General features: G+C 49.6%; 1 long non-coding RNA gene across 1 annotated transcript; it reads right to left on the bottom strand.

The window, feature by feature from the left end:
* Nucleotides 1–6,826: 6,826 nt before the first annotated feature.
* Nucleotides 6,827–7,548, bottom strand: LOC143736675 (uncharacterized). Its single transcript, XR_013203551.1, has 3 exons — nt 7,470–7,548; nt 7,299–7,372; nt 6,827–6,891 (listed from the first exon to the last, which is right to left on the bottom strand). It is a non-coding gene; the product is annotated as an uncharacterized LOC143736675 (long non-coding RNA).
* Between the last annotated feature and the right edge of the window lie 264 nt (nt 7,549–7,812).

Raw genomic sequence — 7,812 nt, 5'->3', positions numbered from 1 at the left:
GGCATGGTTTACGGACCTGCAAATTGCACAAGAGATGTTTCGGCACCCGAGAAAAACTCGGTTATGGAGATCGGAGTCCAACGCTCCCCAGTAAGGACACTGATTCCACTGGGAAATGCGGACGGCGCATTTAGCAGAAAACAACTTGTGGTAGGTGTAAAAATGACTACCCCCATAAGACAGCGCAAGCTCTGCTATGATGGTAATCGTTTAGCTCGCGCCGTCTATGGGGAAAAGCGGAGCATATTACTTCGGTATAGTGGTTGAAAGCAATACAAAATTCGGCCAACGACAGTGTGCTGTCACAGTGTCTGGTTTGTGTTCCCTGGGTTGCCACTAGAGGTCCTCGTTCTCACGGTGTCTTTCACGTTTGACTTCATTTCCCAGCATTCTGTCTGTCACTCATCAGTTCATTGCACTCAGCTGTTTCCCATCACCTTGTTAGTTTGAGTGTATATATACCCTGTCTGTTTTAGTGTTTGTCACGGAGTCGTTGTTATTCGTCACACCACCTTGTAGTCTGCCTGTTTCTGTTGTGTGCTTCTTGGATGGATATTATGGACTTTGACCCCCTGCCTGAACTGTTGTGAGTACGGATTACCCAATTAAATTACTGCTTTTGGAACTTACCTGTTTGTGTGTGTGTACCGTGACAGAACGACTCCGTCATGAATAGTTCCAGCAGTATGGGGTTCCGGGCCTCTTCCCCAGCCACCGAGGGGGGGAGGTCGCAATCTGGAGAAGTGCAACTCGAATGAACATTTTCGATTGTTTTGCACTGTGGGCTCGCATCACGGAGGAGACCGTGGCGGGAAAGTCCCCCGAGGCCTCTTCCTTCGAGAGAGGAGGATCGTTTGAGGGGATTCGTCTGGCCAAGTTCTCCGGAACTAGGGGAGGTTGCAGGGGAGGAGGTGGTCGACAAATTCCACGACACCGTCCTCCGCCCTGCCATGTTCCTGATCCGGAGCCGCTGGTCTGGTCCAGCACAAGACCCTCGTCGCGGGTTCCGCCCAGCACGAGGTCGTCACAGCGGGTTCCGTCCAGCCCAGAGCCCTCACTGCGGACGCAGTCCAGCCCAGAGCTCTCACTGCTGGCGCCGTCCAGCCCAGCGCCCTCTCGCTCTCATGGACGTAGGAGGAAGAAGAGACACAGTCCATCTGCCGATCCAGAGACCGCTCACGTCACGTCTGCAGATCCAGAGAGCATTCACGTTCCGTCTGCCCAGTCAGAGACAGTTCACGCTCCGTCTGCCCAGTCAGAGACAGTTCACGCTCCGTCTGCCCAGTCAGAGACAGTTCACGCTCCGTCTGCCAAGTCAGAGACAGTTCACGCTCCGTCTGCCCAGTCAGAGACTGTTCACGTCCCGTCTGCCCAGTCAGAGACTATTCAGGTCACATCTGCCCAGACAGAGACGGCTCACGCCACGTCTGCCCAGTCGGAGACGGATCAGGAGATGCCCATTCTCGTGGCCGGAGGGGCACTGATCGGCTATTTAGAGCGTCTAGCTCGGATCCTGGAAACGCCCTTCAGACCTTTAGTGTCTGTTCCTGAGCCGGAGCCCGTGTCTGTTCCTGAGCCGGAGCCCGTGTCTGTTCCTGAGCCGGAGCCCGTGTCTGTTCCTGAGCCGGAGCCCGTGTCTGTTCCTGAGCCGGAGCCAGTGTCTGTTCCTGAGCCGGAGCCAGTGTCTGTTCCTGAGCCGGAGCCAGTGTCTGTTCCTGAGCCGGAGCTTGTTTCTGTGTTTGTGTCTGTCCTTGTGGTTATTTCTGTTCTAGTGACTGTTCCTGAGCCGGTGTTTGCAGTTCCTGAGCCGGTGGCTGTTGCTCCAGAGGCAGAGCCAGTGCCTGTTCCAGAGCCGGAGACAGAGCCAGTGCCTGTTCCAGAGCCAGAGCCGGAGACAGAGCCAGTGCCTGTTCCAGAGCCAGTGTCTTTTCCTGAGCCGGAGGCAGAGCCAATGCCTGTTCCTGAGCCGGAGGCAGAGCCAGTGCCTGTTCCAGAGCCGGAGGCAGAGCCAGTGCCTGTTCCAGAGCTGGAGCCAATGTCTGTTCCAAAGCCAGTGCCTGTTCCAGTGCATGAGCCGGTGTATGTTTATGAGCCGGTGTCTGTTGCTGTTCCTGTGCCATGGTCGCCCTCGCCCTGGTCTTCACCGCCCTGGCCGCCCGAGGGGTCTTCACCGCCCTGGCCGCCCGAGGGGTCTTCACCGCCCTGGCCGCCCGAGGGGTCTTCACCGCCCTGGCCGCCCGAGGGGTCTTCACCGCCCTGGCCGCCCGAGGGGTCTTCAGCGCCCTGGCCGCCCGAGGGGTCTTCACCGCCCTGGCCGCCCGAGGGGTCTTCACCGCCCTGGCCGCCCGAGGGGTCTTCACCGCCCTGGCCGCCCGAGGGGTCTTCACCGCCCTGGCCGCCCGAGGGGTCTTCACCGCCCTGGCCGCCCGAGGGGTCTTCACCGCCCTGGCCGCCCGAGGGGTCTTCACCGCCCTGGCCGCCCGAGGGGTCTTCACCGCCCTGGCCGCCCGAGGGGTCTTCACCGCCCTGGCCGCCCGAGGGGTCTTCACCGCCCTGGCCGCCCGAGGGGTCTTCACCGCCCTGGTCGCCCGAGGGGTCTTCACCGCCCTGGCCGCCCGATGGGTCGTCTGCTTCGCCCTGGCCGCCCGATGGACTGTCTGCTTCGCCCTTGCCGCCCGATGGACTGTCTGCTTCGCCCTGGCCGCCCGATGGACTGTCTGCTTCGCCCTGGCCGCACGATGGACTGTCAGCTTCGCCCTGGCCGCCCGATGGACTCTCAGCTTCGCCCTGGCCGCCCGATGGACTGTCAGCTTCGCCCTGGCCGCCCGATGGACTGTCAGCTTCGCCCTGGCCGCTCGATGAACTGTCTGCTTCGCCCTGGCCACCCGATGGACTGTCTGCTTCGACCTGGCCGCCCGATGGACTGTCTGCTTCGCCCTGGCCGCCCGATGGACCGTCTGCTTCGCCCTGGCCACCGGCTAAACCATCACCCCCTGTTTCTGTTCCCTTCCATGGACCTGGCCCCCCATCCCTCCCCCTGATCCTCCACCGTTCCACCTCCCTCCTGGCCTCTTGTTTTGTTTGTTTTTTGTGGGTCTTGGAGCGTCTGGTAGCCGCTCCGTAGAGGGGGGGTTATGTCACAGTGTCTGGTTTGTGTTCCCTGGGTTGCCACTAGAGGTCCTCGTTCTCACGGTGTCTTTCACGTTTGACTTCATTTCCCAGCATTCTGTCTGTCACTCATCAGTTCATTGCACTCAGCTGTTTCCCATCACCTTGTTAGTTTGAGTGTATATATACCCTGTCTGTTTTAGTGTTTGTCACGGAGTCGTTGTTATTCGTCACACCACCTTGTAGTCTGCCTGTTTCTGTTTTGTGCTTCTTGGATGGATATTATGGACTTTGACCCCCTGCCTGAACTGTTGTGAGTACGGATTACCCAATTAAATTACTGCTTTTGGAACTTACCTGTTTGTGTGTGTGTACCGTGACATGTGCGTGATGAAACCTGTGTATTATTTTTTAAAGTGACGGATATGTCGTCGCAGCTGGCGATTGGATTCTGACATGGGGAACATTGACAGGAGAGAGCCCAAGTCTACATCCGCACCTGCGAGGATTTGAGCTCTGATGTTGTTCGTCACTGGCGGAGGTTCTGCGGCGACGGCGTTCGGAGGGGCTGGTTGAGGAGTGGCTGAAAAGAGAGAGAAGGGAGATTGAGCGAGGAGAGGGTTGATAGGAGGGAGGGCCGGTGCTGAGGCCGTTTGCAGAGGCATCCTCGCGTAAATGTCAGCACCCGGCACAGGTGGAGGAGGAAAGAAGTGAGCATAGTGAGGAAGGGGAAGAAAATGCGTCGGCGCTTGACCGGCTAACGGAGGCATCCTCACGCTAGGGTGCGCAGCTGGCTTATGAAAATAAGGAAAATTGAAAGAGGTGACGTCAGGAGGGAGAGGGAACGTTTGAGGAGCTGACATGTAATTGATGTTGCAGGGATCTAGAGCGTGCGGTGCCGCGGTGGAAGGGGCTGAGGAGAAGAGTTGACCTGGAAGAGGTTTAAGCCCTTCCGCGACTGGCTCTGGGGCGCGGCCCAGGCTGGCGGAAGGTCTGCGGTGACGTGGTGCGTGAGCGGAGCTCGGCACTGTTTGTGAGGAAGGTGAAGACGCTGGGGGGCGAGCGATCGGGGTCCGGCGGGCCTTACTCGTTCGGGCCGATGAAATGGGAGCTGAAACAGAAGGGTGAGTAGATTGTAAAGAGACATATAGATTAAATAGAACTGGTTTGTTCAATCTGCGAGAGAAATTGACATCGGAGTTAACTAGGGCTTGTCTCAGCCCTTTAACAGTCCACTTCCCTATGGGAGGGATGTTAGGGTGGGCTGGAGAGTGTGAAGACGCAGAGGAAGATGGTGGATTCCTTGCTGGCGGTGATGAGGGAAGTCCTCGGCGTCTTGGCGTGCGTGGAGAGGATCGAGGAAGCTGGCGACACCGATCTGGGGAGGCTGGAGGTGGAACGACCCTTGGAATTGCGGATTGCGATGGAGTGTTGTCCGTGACGAGAGAATCATCGTCAGAAGGGAAGAGCTCTAGCTCAGACATGATGGGCGGAGTCAAATGCTGATGCAGAGACACTTGTCGTGAGACAGGAGGTGTGGAAAAGCTTTATTTATACCGGCTTCTTCTTGAGCTGACTGGCTGATTACCTGAACATGCTCCTCCCGAACTTTGTTACATAAAACTTAATTTAAACATTCCGAAATAATGTTTTCCTAAACTAATGGGAATGTTAGCAAAACGTTCTGACAACTTATTTTTGTTAGCTGGATTAATGGTTACTGGTAGCCTGGAGACGCTAGATGTTTGGTGTAAAGATGGCATGGAATGGAGCGCATGCGAGTTGTGAGTGATAGAAAGACAATGAGAGAATTTAGTTCAGAATCAGATGAAATGCTGTTACAGAATGGAAATTCAAAGTCCTGATTGATTAGTGTAATGCATTAGGTTCAATCCCAGCTAACAAAGAACCCAACAAACACAGAACTTTCCCCCTAATGTTCCCATATGGTTCCCATTTGGTTATTGTTTTGGGAACCAAATAAGAACGTTCTAGGAACCTAAAGATAACTTTCCCTTTATTTTTATGTTTTATTTTATAACCCAAAAAAAACCTTCCCAGAACGTTCCTTTCAGGGTATTTTTAGGTTTCATTTTACAGTATATTATAAAGAGAGCTTTCCAGAACGTTCCCTGCAAGTTTTTTATAACCTTAAGAGAGCGTTCCCTAACATTCTTTAAAAGTTATGTATAAATGTTTAGACAAAACGTACTCAAAACATTTTTAAAAAACTGGATGTTTTGAATGTTTAGAAAACATTAAAAGATTTACGTTTTCATAACATTTCCAAAATGATAAAACGTTCTTAATACTTTAAAAAAACAGATGTTTGGAACGTTAAGAAAACATTCAGAAATAACGCTTTCATAACATTTCCAAAATTATAGAATGGAATGTTCTTCCAACGTTCACATAAACAACGGTCTTTAATACTTTAATAAAACGGATTGCTTGGAACGTTCAGAAAACATTCAGAGATAACGTTTTCATAACTTAATGGGAATGTTAGAAAAAAATTCTAAGAACATATTTTTGTATCTGAGAATGTTGTTCTAAGAACGTTCTCAAAAGTATCAATAGTTCTAAGAACTCTCAATAGTATGAGAACATCAGTCAAGTACAAATAACATCACAAGGACGTTGTAAAAACTTTGTTCTAAGAACGTTTTCACTCAACATTATGAGAAAATCACAAGGACGTTCCATGAACGTTGTTATAAGAACGTTTTCACTCAACATTATGAGAACATCACAAGGACGTTCCATGAACGTTGTTATAAGAAAGTTTTGACTCAACATTATGAGAACATCAGTCAAGAAGAAATATCACAAGCACGTTCCATGAACGTTGTTATAAGAACGTTTTCACTCAACATTATGAGAACATCAGTCGAGAACAAATAACATCACAAGCACGTTCCGTGAACGTTGTTAGAACGTTTTCACTCCACATTATGAGAACATCACAAGTACGTTTCATGAACGTTGTTCTAATAACGTTTTCACTCAAAATAATGAGAACATCACAAGGACGTTCCATGAACGTTGTTCTAAGAACGTTTTCACTCAAAATTATGAGAACATCACAAGGACGTTCCATGATCGTTGTTCAAAGAACGTCGTTTTAACTCTGTACATTATAAGAACGTTCCAAAAACATTATTTCAGGAAGTATTTTTTTTACTAACATTTACATAACTTTTACATAACGTTAGCGAAAGTTATGGGAACGTTCCCTGTTAGCTGGAATGCTGGCTAATTACGACGTTAAACCTGTTATCACAACACTGAAAAACTAAACAGTGTGTTATAATAGAACTCTATCGGAGGTACAGTTGAGACACGTGTGTCTCAATGATACCCTGCTGGTCACCTTGCACATTTCTTTAGATTTTGCAATGATCTTGCATGACACAATACCATGAATGCCAGTTTTGTAGGGCACAGAATAACGTTTGTGATGATACCAGTTACGTTTAACAGTCACATAAGGATAATAAGCTACTCATTGTGGAGTGTGTATGGTGAAGTGAAAGTCTTATTGTAGTGTAGGAACCATAAACTGACTACGCCACCTCCTTACTTAAGGCAGGAGGAGCCCTCTACAGGTCACAATATGGATTTGGACAACAGAAGTAGTTTATAAAAATATAACAATTTTATTGTTCCAATAAAACCATCAAATGTTAAAACGTGTTGATAATAACAGTCACAAAAAAATTAGAATTAGCTCTCCTCAAGACTGCAAGAGGGGCGGGCCTGCCCTTGTGGACCTCCTACCACCTGTAAGAGACAAGAGAAAACCGAAGAAACCCCACAGCATACACCGCAAATAAGTAGTAACCTTTAAGTCACTATTTCAGTGCCAACCTCAAGTACACACCACACAGCAGTGTCACACCACCCAAATCACACCGAAGGAGGCTTTAGTGTAGATGCAGGCCCGGCCCTATAAAAAAGTCTTTGAGCACTGGAACATACAAAAAGAGGAGAGCAGTACCAGGAAACAAAGAAAAACTATTTTTAAGATCAAAATCAATCTCGAATAACAACAACAATAAACACAATATAAATCTAAAATATACAAGAAACAGTGGCTGGTCTGCCCCTTTAACAATAAAGGACACATGCATGTTAGTACACATCAATGCAGCCCACAATATAAAACAATCAAACAAAACATAGCCTACTTTAGCGAAAGTACAGCTGCAACACAGTTACCCAATCTCAGCTCTCAATCCCCAAACCTGATTGATAAAGGGTACTATAAAACAAGAGAAGAGATTACTACATCAACTACATTTGTCTGTTAATTGCATCAAACTCACAAACGATCGGTCTTAAGTGTATACTGCGTTTACCAGTATTCAGCATTCCAACACGGCCGTCAGCCCATTGAAGGTACCGCAGCAATAAATGTTTGTCTGCCTCGCTTCCCAGACAGAGAATAGACCCTCTTAAATAATCAGCCTAAAAGAAAAACATAACAGAAAGATGGGATTGCGCCGTTAAGGTGCAATCATTCCACACAAACAAAACCTACCTATATGAAAGGGTACAGAGACTGCACGTTGAGCGCAACAAACACACGCCAGAACAATCACCACCTGTTGCTGTAAGAACCCTTTATGCAGTCCTAATGATAGAACTAACCACCTGCACCTGAAACTGATTGCTGGCCAGTCTCCTCCCACATTCACCCCC

The sequence above is a fragment of the Siphateles boraxobius genome, unplaced genomic scaffold (assembly GCF_051911475.1).
Source record: "Siphateles boraxobius isolate OS27281-9 unplaced genomic scaffold, OSU_SipBor_1 130, whole genome shotgun sequence".
Taxonomy (NCBI): Eukaryota; Metazoa; Chordata; class Actinopteri; order Cypriniformes; family Leuciscidae; genus Siphateles; species Siphateles boraxobius.
This window is presented reverse-complemented; position numbering and strand designations above follow the sequence as displayed.